This window comes from Cynara cardunculus, unplaced genomic scaffold (genome assembly GCF_001531365.2).
Source record: "Cynara cardunculus var. scolymus isolate 2C unplaced genomic scaffold, CcrdV1 Un_Scaffold_5185, whole genome shotgun sequence".
In the NCBI taxonomy this organism is placed as follows: Eukaryota; Viridiplantae; Streptophyta; class Magnoliopsida; order Asterales; family Asteraceae; genus Cynara; species Cynara cardunculus.
Window position 1 is genome coordinate 12,343 of NW_020202274.1, and position 11,580 is coordinate 23,922.

General features: G+C 32.1%; 1 pseudogene; it reads left to right on the plus strand.

Moving 5' to 3' along the window:
* LOC112504313 overlaps window positions 1–10,033 on the plus strand; it is a 17,918-nt pseudogene extending 7,885 nt beyond the window's left edge.
* The last annotated feature ends 1,547 nt before the right edge of the window (window positions 10,034–11,580 follow it).

Below are 11,580 nucleotides of genomic sequence, written 5' to 3' on the forward strand. Positions count from 1 at the left end.
CATTGAAAAGTGTCGTATTAGACTACATGATAGGACACTAAGAGAACTTAATAAGACATCAAAAATAAGAGTTCTATTAAATTTAAATCAAATAGGACTTATAAAATAATGTGTCGTATTAGCCCATTTTAAAGGACGGGTCTTGAAAAATGTCCCAAAAAAATGTCCTATAAACTTGTTTTTGTTGTAGTGTTTATAGTTTCGGAGTTGTTTTGGTCGAACTCCTGACGGGAGAAAGACCGATTTCCCTGACTAGATTTGGCGAAAATAGAAGTTTRGCTGCACATTTTCTGTTGGCTATGGAAGATGGTCGTGTTATGTCTATTTTTGATTCTATGGTGATTAAGGGGGGTAGCAGAGATGAGCTCTTGGCAGTAGCCGACCTTGCAATGCGATGCTTGAATTTTAACGGGAAAAATAGGCCAACAATGAAAGAAGTTGCGATAAAGTTAGAAAGCATCCAAATATCGCACGTTCCCTCAAAGGTTCAAACTAATTTCGAACAAGTGATGCACAGAGAAGAACTGCAGTTGTCAACATATGGTGGGTCAACATCATCAACCTTCATCAGTGTGGATAACAATATTAGTTGATAACACAAAAAGGTCATTCGTTTTTCATTACTTAATAAAGTTATGTTGCCATATATAGTTAAAAGTTATGATATATAAATATTTCATAAATCGATGGAAGGTACAAACTTAGATGGATGAAGGTTCATATGCACTCTTAAAGACCTTTTGTAACAATTTAATTAGTATATATGCATCTAAAGGTTTTGTTACCATGCTTGACTCTATATTATCTTGGTTTCATATCATTGATTTTTAGACTTATGGGCCGTTTACCAAACGCTTGCCCGGTTAAGCGATTACCAAGTCACATTACTTTACCGGATGTATATGACAAAGACCAAAAATCTTACCCGGTAAGAGCGAGACAAAGAACAATAGTCTTACCCGATAAGTGAAGACGACGACTTTTACCATGGTAAGAGCTTATAGKGTAGATTATTGCATAAGGTGTTGTTTTCGTGGAATAAAATCTTACCCGGTAAGTAAGTAATAGTGTTGAATTTTACCGGTAAACACTTATTGGATAAGTCTTTAGTAAATGGCCCCTTAATTAGTAAACGAGTACTAATTATGTTTGGTTGTTTGCTTATGATGTGTCAAAGTGTTCAAATCTTGTCCCCTTGTATCACGACTAATAACACTACAATAAATTGGATTTATAGAATGTAATCAATTTCATAGCAACCTGATAGACTATTTTTTAAGACTCAAATTATATGACCAGAAAATAAAAGGTCATATCTAAATGTGTTGTAAATAAGTTTATAAGACGTTGTTGGATGTCTTAACATAGTTTTTTAGGACACTTTTAATATGAAGTGTCGCATTAGCTATTTTATAGAGAACTGTTTTAAAAAATGTTTTGTAAAAAGGGGTGTCCTGTAAAAAGATAAGTTTATAGGAAACTGTTTAAATTCATAGACTCACTGTATTTCATAACCTAAAACTATTAAAAGATTACAAGCAACCAAAGATATCAAAACCCTAAACAACGGGGGTCCAGGGCAACACACCAGGTAGCGGGTCCAAGGGGTCCAAGGGGCAGAGCCCCTGGCTGGTTAATGTTACTATATGGAAAATGCACGAAAATCCGAATTTATGATTTTGAACCCGATTTTTGGCCCTATTTTAAAACCCGGTTTGGTGGTTCTGAAATTGCCGGTTTTGACAGTTCATAACAATTGATTCTCTGTTCGAAATTACTGAATTTTATCCGTTTGAAGTTTCGATTGTACCATCGAAATATTTCAATCTGAAAATAAATCACGACTTTCAATAATCCAAGCAATCGAAACACCCAGAATTTCTAACATTTTCTCCTCTATTTGTCTAGTCTTTTCCATGGCCATTTTGCTTTGAGCAAGCATTATAATTTTCATTGATGCACGTTCTTAGTTAATACAAAGTGTCTTTTGCAAATAACATTTTCACTACTAAACATGATAGTTTTTATGACGAAAAATTTCSTCAGAAATCCGCCGTAAAAGGGATTTATGGTGGATTTCCCGACCGGAAAACCTTCGGCGAAAAACACTATTTCCACCGGAACTCCGCCACTTATTTTTTCAATTTTTTCAATTTCCTTAACTTAATTAATTAAATTAATAACTAAAATTATGGTTGGATTTTTTATGGATTATTGGCAGGTAATTTAATTAGATTTTTTACAAATTTTATTTTGTTTTTAAATTTTTTATTAAATTATTTAAAAATAAAATAAAATTACCAGCAGATTTATATATACGCCTCTAATTCATTGGTAATTTTGAACTTTTCATTAAAAAAATAATTGAAAACTACTATTCATTTTATTCGAATTTTCTAAACAAACACACACATGTATAGGAGACGTTTCAATTACAAACCATGCAATTCTAACAAACTTTACAAATCAATCTTACTCCTCCATCTAGTCTAATAAATATCTGATTTTATTTTGTTCTCTAATCTAAAACATGATCATAATAAAAAAAATTATCATCTTTCATATATATATATATATATATNATATATATATATATATATATCTGAATTATAAATGAATCATGATAATTGTTCATAAATATCTCATTTATTTCCTAATAAAATGGTTTATAAGAATTACATTATTTGTATTTGAAAAATAATACCATTGTATTTGTTTAAGATAAATGCAAAGTTGCCAAAAAGGAAAAGAAAAAAATAACATATCTGCATAGAAGTTTTGAGTTCTTTAAAACCTAAGAAGGTTTGGTTTGCTAGATTTTGACGGAATCTGATGGAATTAGAATGATCAATTTCGTTAATCAAATTACATTCTGACATTTGGTTACCCATGTAATTGAATTGAATTTCAAACATTCCCTCAAATGTGGATTTCACCATTCCTTTATAAAAGAAATGGAATTGGAATCCGTTCTAACYAAGATTTTCAAAATGACAAAAATACCCTCATCATCTTTCTCATCTAATGYTGCATCGRCCGAAACRCCTCACTCCTTTGGACTCTCTCCACCAATTGACTTCTTCCTCTTGCGATGCAAGTATGATTTTGTTTATGTTTACGTTACGATCTCCATTTCTATTTCTATTTCTTTCCTTCATATAAAATTTTTCTTATTTCCTTTATCGAACTGCTTATAGATCTACTTTTTCGATTTTTTTCTTCTTTCCTTCATTTTTGTTACTTCTTATCAATCGACGTACGATTTTATTACTGTTCATGGATCTCCTTCTTCCTTCTTCATTTTTGTTCTTGATGTAAATGTGGGTCACGATTTGATTAATATTTTTGTTACGATTTTGTTACTCTTCAATTTTTGTTATTGTTTTGATTACTGGTTACTGTATTGGGTTACGACTTTGTTACTATTTTTGGGTTATATTTTGTTATTGATTTGGGTTATGATTTTGGTTACTGCTCCATGTTACTGCTTCATAATCATCAAGTTGTATATTTGCATCACTTCGGTCATATTTTTGTGTATGATTTGTTTTTATGTGGATGTCTCTTGTTAATAACATATTGTTTTCTAGAACAGGAAATGGTCCGACTTATTTTAGCAATAACATGTAGACGTAGGCTTATTAGATTGTTTTGGAATGAAGCTATAATTTTTATTGTTTAGTATATAGTTATGATATTCAAATTAATAGCCAACCACCAAACGGATAAACCATGTATTCAATATTCTTTGTTAAATGTGATCGATTTATAATATTACATAGGTATGTTTATGATATTGATACTATTTGCATATCATATCTTAGGATGAATAGAAGGTGTTTAAATAAGTTATGTGATATGTTTGAAACTTTAGGTTTGGTTTATACTGGTAAGGTACTCGCGCAATGCTCTGGTGTGCATCTTGATCTAAAATCAAGAACTTAAAAATGTCAATCGTGTTTCATTTTTGTCTCTTTTTTGTCCATCCGATGCTAGTTATATACCCGTACCATGTAACTTATGTAAATTTTGAATACATGTAAGCAAGAATACCTAGTACAAATAGATTTTTAGCAAATAAAATATATATGTTGATCCATTTTACATTTTTACCTATATAGACATATAACTAGTTTCAATACAACATATCTTATTTATAGAACCAATACAACCTGATTTAAACCGTCCATGTTAAGATGGAGTTGCATTGGTTGTACAAATGAAATATGTTATAAGATAAACCGTCTCTATTGGCCTAACTATAGCATAAATACTCACGAGGATTGAGAAGGCCTTGGGTTTACTCTTTGGTTCGACTCCCCCCTTAGGATACTGAAGGTTTGTCTAACTGTTAATTTTAGGACGTAGTCGAGATACATGAAAATTGGTATGAACAATCATAGTTACCTTGCAACCTAATCAACGGGTTTGGGGAATTGAGGTCAAGTGTAACCACCGGGATTGGAAGGGTCATATGCAACCCTGAATGCCTCAATTACTCAAAAGAAGAGTTGTTATGTGATAGGATCATGGTATGGCTACAAATGCAAGTCAACCCAAAACCAATCACGGAATCACCTACTACCCATTTGAAGACAAACTTTCTTCTTCGTCGTACGTGGGATAACACAATTCCACATACTATCAATTCGAAGACTATTCTACTTAATAAACCAAAAATAAAAACAAAACAAATCAAAAAGATAAACTTCTCGCCTTCTCGCATGATCCTTCCTCACTCACTCTCTCTCTCTCTCCACACACACACACACACACACACATATATATATATATATATATATAATTTTGTCAAAAGAGAAATGAAAGAAAGTTGAAAGAGATGTTGCATAAAGCATACAAGAAATTCTTGTATGCTATAGAAAATGTTACGATGAGTTGAGGGGAAACATGAAACTGGTATGCATGGCTTTTAAAATATCATCAGTAGTAGGCTTATACATGGTATTTTTTTTGTGAAAACATACGTCTCCTTTCCTGATATACTTTAATTTTTCATTTCTAAATGAAATTTGGACCCTTCGGACAACATAGCAAAAATCAACATCTTGTGTCTACCATCAAAGACTTGATAAGTCTAAAAGTTTTTTACAAGAGTTCATAAATTTGGATTTTTGGATTTAAAATTGGTTTTTATGGATTTTTTGACCTGAATTGAAAATCAAATTACAAATTTAATAATATGTTTTGACAAAYCATAATTTATATTCAATTTGGATTTCAAAAAATTCAAAGCAATAAACGCTCCTACTTGTTTATTATTGTCCTAACATATAAAGCTTCTAACATGGAAAATTGTGCTATATTTCTAACTGTCGACAAACATGAATCGACAGTTTGACCAAGTCTCGAGCAAACTTGTTCACAACAAGAGCGATAATGTATCAAAAAAACAAAATGGAAAATATGATATTCCATGTTAAGACAATCATATTAATAATTTTCTGAGTTCAATACAAATTTGATACTTATTTACGTAAACTAATGCGTAAAGATTCTGAAAAGAATTCTTGACGAAGACAACAATGTGTTTTCATTTTTCTAATAGACAATCTCATRGAAATTGAATGGTTGGTATTTCACGGAATTTTATAGGATTAATCTTTTAAAATATGTTTAAAACATTAATTAATCAAAGAGTGATTTGATTTTTATAAATGAATTCAATTTCAAATTCAAATTCAAAGGACCCTAAATGTTTAAATATTTATTAACTTTTTAATAATTTATCAAATGATCATGGAAGTAAACCAGTAGTTCTACTGTCCAATAATTTCACAAGTAATCTTGAAATAGAAAGCGTCCATCACTTTCAAGTTTCAACTTTTATGTGCACGACTTTGACTTTTYAGTCGTCTSTATGATAAGATTTTGAACAACCCTCAAGTCACTCAAAATTTTGGGCCCTAATATTGTTTAAGGCCTTTCATCAATGAAACTATAGTTCATCTTAATGTTTTTTTTAATTTCTGTCAGAAGACAAAGGTAATACGTCTCATTATCGTCTATGTAATTTGTGTGTGTGTGTGTATATATATATATATATATGTAATTTGTGTGTGTGTGAAGGTTTCATAGCGTTTTGCTGTGAAGTTTCAAATGTAAAAAAGTGGTCTCACGAGTCTCACCAAAACAGGCTGGTCTCATGTGATCCCAAGTCTCCCCCCCTCCTCCTCTCTCTCTCTCTCTATCTCTCTCTCTCTCTCTCTCTTTATATATATATATATATATATATATGGTTGGATTCACGTGAGACAAGTCTGTTTTCGTAAGACACATGAGACACAATGTTTACACTTGAAACTTCACGAAAACAGCCTTGTCTTACATAATCCCAAGTAGAGATGGCCAAAATCCGGTCCCGGGCCGGTCCTTAACCGGTCCCTACCGGTCCTAATCAAGACAAAAACCGGCGGTAACCGGTCCTGCCATAACCGGTCCCGGTCTCGGTCTCGGTTCCGGTGAAATACCTTGTAATCGGTCAAGCTTACCGGTAACCGGTTAATGAATCCGGTCCCGGTTCCAGTCCCATAACCGGTCCCGGCCAAAAAAAAAAAATTCAGATTTTTGTGTATTAATAAATTTTTAATATGTTATTAATATGTTTGTAATATGTTATTTTTAATATGTTTTATATAAATACGTTTAAAAATATGTTTTGTTATATATANATTTTTAATATGTTTTATATAAATACGTTTAAAAATATGTTTTGTTATATATATATATATATATATATATATATATTTCTATCTATCTTTAATTTTATAAATACGTTTAAAAATATGTTTTGTTATATATATATATATATATATATATATATATACACGTTGACTTTTGTTGACCGGGTCGGGCCGGGCCGGTCCTATAACCGGTTACATAACCGGTTTCGGTCTTAACTGGTCTCGGTCCTAGAAAACTTTAAAATCCATAACCGGTGGTCCACAACCGGTCCCGGGCCTAGTCCTCCGACGGTTACGGGCCGGGCCGGGCCCATTTGGCCATCTCTAATCCCAAGTCTCTCTCTCTCTCTCTCTCTCTCTATATATATATATATATAGCCATAGGTCATTTTGAGAAGTGGTAAGAAGTAAAGAATTGTGGTTACGCAAAATAGAGGGGGGTAGCTTTATAACTTTTACAAATAAGTGTCAAACCGGTTCATATATGAACATGTGTGATTCACATATGAACTATATGTTTATATGTGAACCCTTGCAATTCACATATGAACTATTTTAACTGATTTATATATGAACCTTTATGATTTACATATGAACTATGGGCTCGAGCCAAGCCTAACATAATCTTTTTGTCCAAGGAGCCTAATACAACAAAACTAAGCCCGTTTTTGCAGGCTTATGGATTTGTTGATACCCGCCTTATAAACAGGTCGGACTTGCCCACTGGCTAATGAGTTTATTTTTTTTTTAATTTGAAAAACTTTATATAAAGTCATAAGTTATATAAAATCATTTAAATTACATGATTTCTTTCGAACATAAAATAAGACAAAAWAGATATCAGTTACGTAGCGTATGAAAGAAATAGTTTCACAATATATGGAGTATCAACATTTTCTCTCCAATGATTTATCAACTTTCAAAATCCGGGTTTTTTCAATAAGAAAATATTTATCATCTAATATTTCAAGATCGAAATTTGAGACGTACTATATAGCATATAGCATATTATATATATTTGGGTGACGGTTGGTACTTAGTTGAGGGAATCCAACCCAAAGCCACTTCTAAATCTTTTTAATATAAGGCTGTAAGTTATTATATATATATATATATATATATATATATATATATAGGGTATATTTCAAATGTAACCATGTCCATTTGTATAACCAATGCAACCCAATTAATTGAGATATTTATGAAAATGATGAGAGTTCATTAATTATGATCAATACTTTATATTAAGAAAACAATCAAAACTTTTATGAAATCACATATTTATCAAATTAAATGGACGGTTGAGATTGAGTTGTATTGGTTATACAAATGTATATATATATATATATATATAATAATAATAATAATTTAATCAACTATAATAATACAATGGGTCTATTTTGCCGAGAATAATTGTCCAAGCTTGCTTTTTCTAACAGGTCGAGTCTAGAGGGTCGTACTGCCSGTGAACAACACTAATATCAATATAWGAAAATTACRAAAATACCCCGATTTATAAAGCTAATACTAATTAATGGATTAATAGTTGATTACCCATTAAGTCTCCCACATTTAAAAACTAAACATTGGAAGGAGCTTTGACCGACCCAATTCGGATGAGCCTCGATTATCATTTTTGGGACTGCTCTTAATTTCACCATTAATGCTCGAAAAATGGGTTATGTTAATTCCAGTACTTGAGTCTGTTTATCAAAAAATTTATTAAGTCATATATGGATAAATTTGTCTGTCTGGATAAATATGTGTTATTGTTTACTTTTTTTATCTAAATCAACAGCTTAAATAACATAAATGACCGATTTACTCTTCAATATTAATTATTTGAATATAAAAACAAAAAATCATAAAAAAGTCGAAGATGGAGTGTCTCATATGGGAAGATTGATCGACTTCTATTAAATATGTTATGCTCCATATTAATTTGCCTATGTGCATTGGGCTTCCTTCTATCAGGTGTTAGCATAAGCATGGGGGTGCTTTTTCTTACAACGATCATCTATGCGTTGTACAAAGTAATCAAGGAAACCAAAGCCCGGAGACGTCGGAAGAGGTTTTTTAAACGCATTACGGCCTACTTCTAAAGCAACAGGAAGAGGCTGACTCGTCTTTAGTTGATAAGACCATACTGTTTACATCACGTGAACTGGAGAAGGCGACCGACCACTATAACGAGAACAGAATCCTTGGCCAAGGAGGTCAAGGTACAGTCTACAAGGGTATGCTAGTTGATGGAAGGATTGTGGCAGTCAAGAAATCAAAGGTAGTGGATGAAAGCCAATTAGAGCAGTTTGTCAATGAGGTGGTCATTCTTTCGCAAGTCAATCATCGGAATGTGGTGAAGCTATTGGGATGTTGCTTGGAGACCGAGGTTCCTCTACTAGTTTCTGAATTCATTTCAAATGGGACATCGTACGATCGTATCCACAATGGGATTGATGACTCTCCAATTTCTCTCAAAATGAGATTACAAATTGCTACAGAGGTTGCAGGAGCCCTTGCTTATTTGCATTCARCAACTTCCATTCCAATATATCACAGGGACATTAAAACCACTAATATTCTCTTGGATGAGAAATACAGGGCCAAAGTTTCAGACTTTGGAACTTCAAGGTTTGTGTCAATAGATCAAACTCACTTGACTACCTTAGTTAAACTACATCCTGAGTACTTCCAATCTAGCCAGTTCACTGAAAAAAGCGATGTTTATAGCTTTGGAGTTGTTTTGGTCGAACTCTTGACGGGATAAAGACCAATTTCCCTGACTAGATTTGGCGGAAATAGAACTTTGGCTACACATTTTCTGTTGGCTATGGAAGATGGTTGTGTTATGTCTATTTTTTATTCGATGGTGATTAAGGGGGGTAGCAGGGATGAGCTCTTGGCAGTAGCCAACCTTGCAATGTGATGCTTGAATTTGAATGTAAAAAATAGGCCAACAATGAAAGAAGTTGCAGTAGAGTTACAAAGTATCCGAATGTCACACATTCCCTCTACGGTTCAAACTAGTTTCGAACAAGTGATGTACCCAAAGGAATTGGAGATGACAACATATGGTGAGTCAACATCGTCAACCTTCTTGAGTGTTGATAACCTTAATTAGTCGATCATTCGTTTTTTGTTGCTTAGTATAATTACATTGTCATATATATAGTTCAAGAATATGATATATAAATCGATGAAAGGTACCAAACTTATTAGATGGATAAAGGCTTATCTGCAATCATAAGGCCTTTTGTAACAATCTTGTTAATGTTTATGCATCTAAAGTGTTTATAACCATGCTTGACTCTATATTATTTTGGGTTCATGTCATTGATTCTAATGTGCCGTTTACGCTTACCCGAGTAAGCGCTTACCAAGTCACTTTACTTTACCGGATGAATATGGCAAGGGCTAATAATCTTATCAAAGACAAGAATCGAAAGTCTTATCTGGTAAGTRAGGATGAGGACTCTTACCATGGTTAGCGCTTACCGGSATAAATTGTTGCATACGATGCGTTTTAGTGAATAAAATCTTGCCCGGTAAGTAAACGGTAGTGTTGAATTTTACCGGTAAGTGCTTACCGGGTAAGTGTTTAGGTAAACGRCYCCTTAATACTGAAAATTGTATAAAAGATTATGATTTGATGGAATCTTAGTCTAACATATAACGTAATTGTGACATAATCAGATTTATATATGTATAACGTGCCTTTGCAACTGATTGAAGTGGTTCAAATACTTCCGATTACGCTGAGGAACACGCTGAGATGTCCTTTGTGCTTATCAGATCTTCCATGCATAGACGGACCTAGTTAAGTGCCACCCACCGTATCGTTTCTTCGCCAAAGGGTAAAAAATTTAGGTTCCGTGAATGGTGCAACCTTATTAATTTGTTGTGATTTATCGTATGTATTTTGAAACTACAATGAGAACAAGTTTTATTTGGTAGAGTTAGTTTGCAAGACTTTTATTCCACCCCACACTCAAGTCCGAATCATGTTAGTGTTATTTTTTTAGTCAAATGGTGCCACCGTTTGAAAAAAAATTCTGTATATTTATTTCTTATAGTCAAACGGTGTCACTGTTTGAAAAAAATTCCTATATATTTTTCTTATGATCAAATGGTGCTACCGTTTAAAAAAAAATCTAAGTCCCTTCCTGCTTCCATGTATTTATTCTCTAAATTCTAATGTCGGAAATTTGTGTAGAATGAATGCATGGCCACACATTTTCAATCTTTCCATCCATCCATATAAAATTTAAAGGTTGTTATTTAATTAAATCTATGACCTTTTAATGAGCATGAGGCCGTTTTTATCTTTAACAAGCCAGGAGGTCATGAATTTAATTTTATTTAATCGGCGAACTTAATCGGGCTTTTTATTTAATTTTAAAAGATTGCTAGGCAGATTATTTTCAAAGAATATAAGTAACTAATTTGTAAAATTTTAATAATTTATTTATTATAAAATGAGAAAGTTTAATAATTTATTAATTTAAAAATATTCAAAATAAAAAATCCTTTGGATTTTCTGAAGTTTTCTCTAATATTTACATTTTTTTTACAATATATTATATAGATGACGTTGACGATTAATGGAATTTGAACCCTTTGGTCATTTTTGGCAAATAAACGRGGACTCTTGAAATGTAACGAGAAATTAATAKAATTTCTAATTAAGAAATAAAATTTGATATTTATTTTTGTATGAATAAAATAGATTTATATGATTAGGTAGGTATTATTAATCAGAAAAATATTATGTCATTAATTTTGACCCATATCCATCAACTTGGATATTCCAATAATTTTTTTCAAGCACTTTTATGAAAACGTATTCATGAATTTTCTTTCTTAGAGATATATATATATA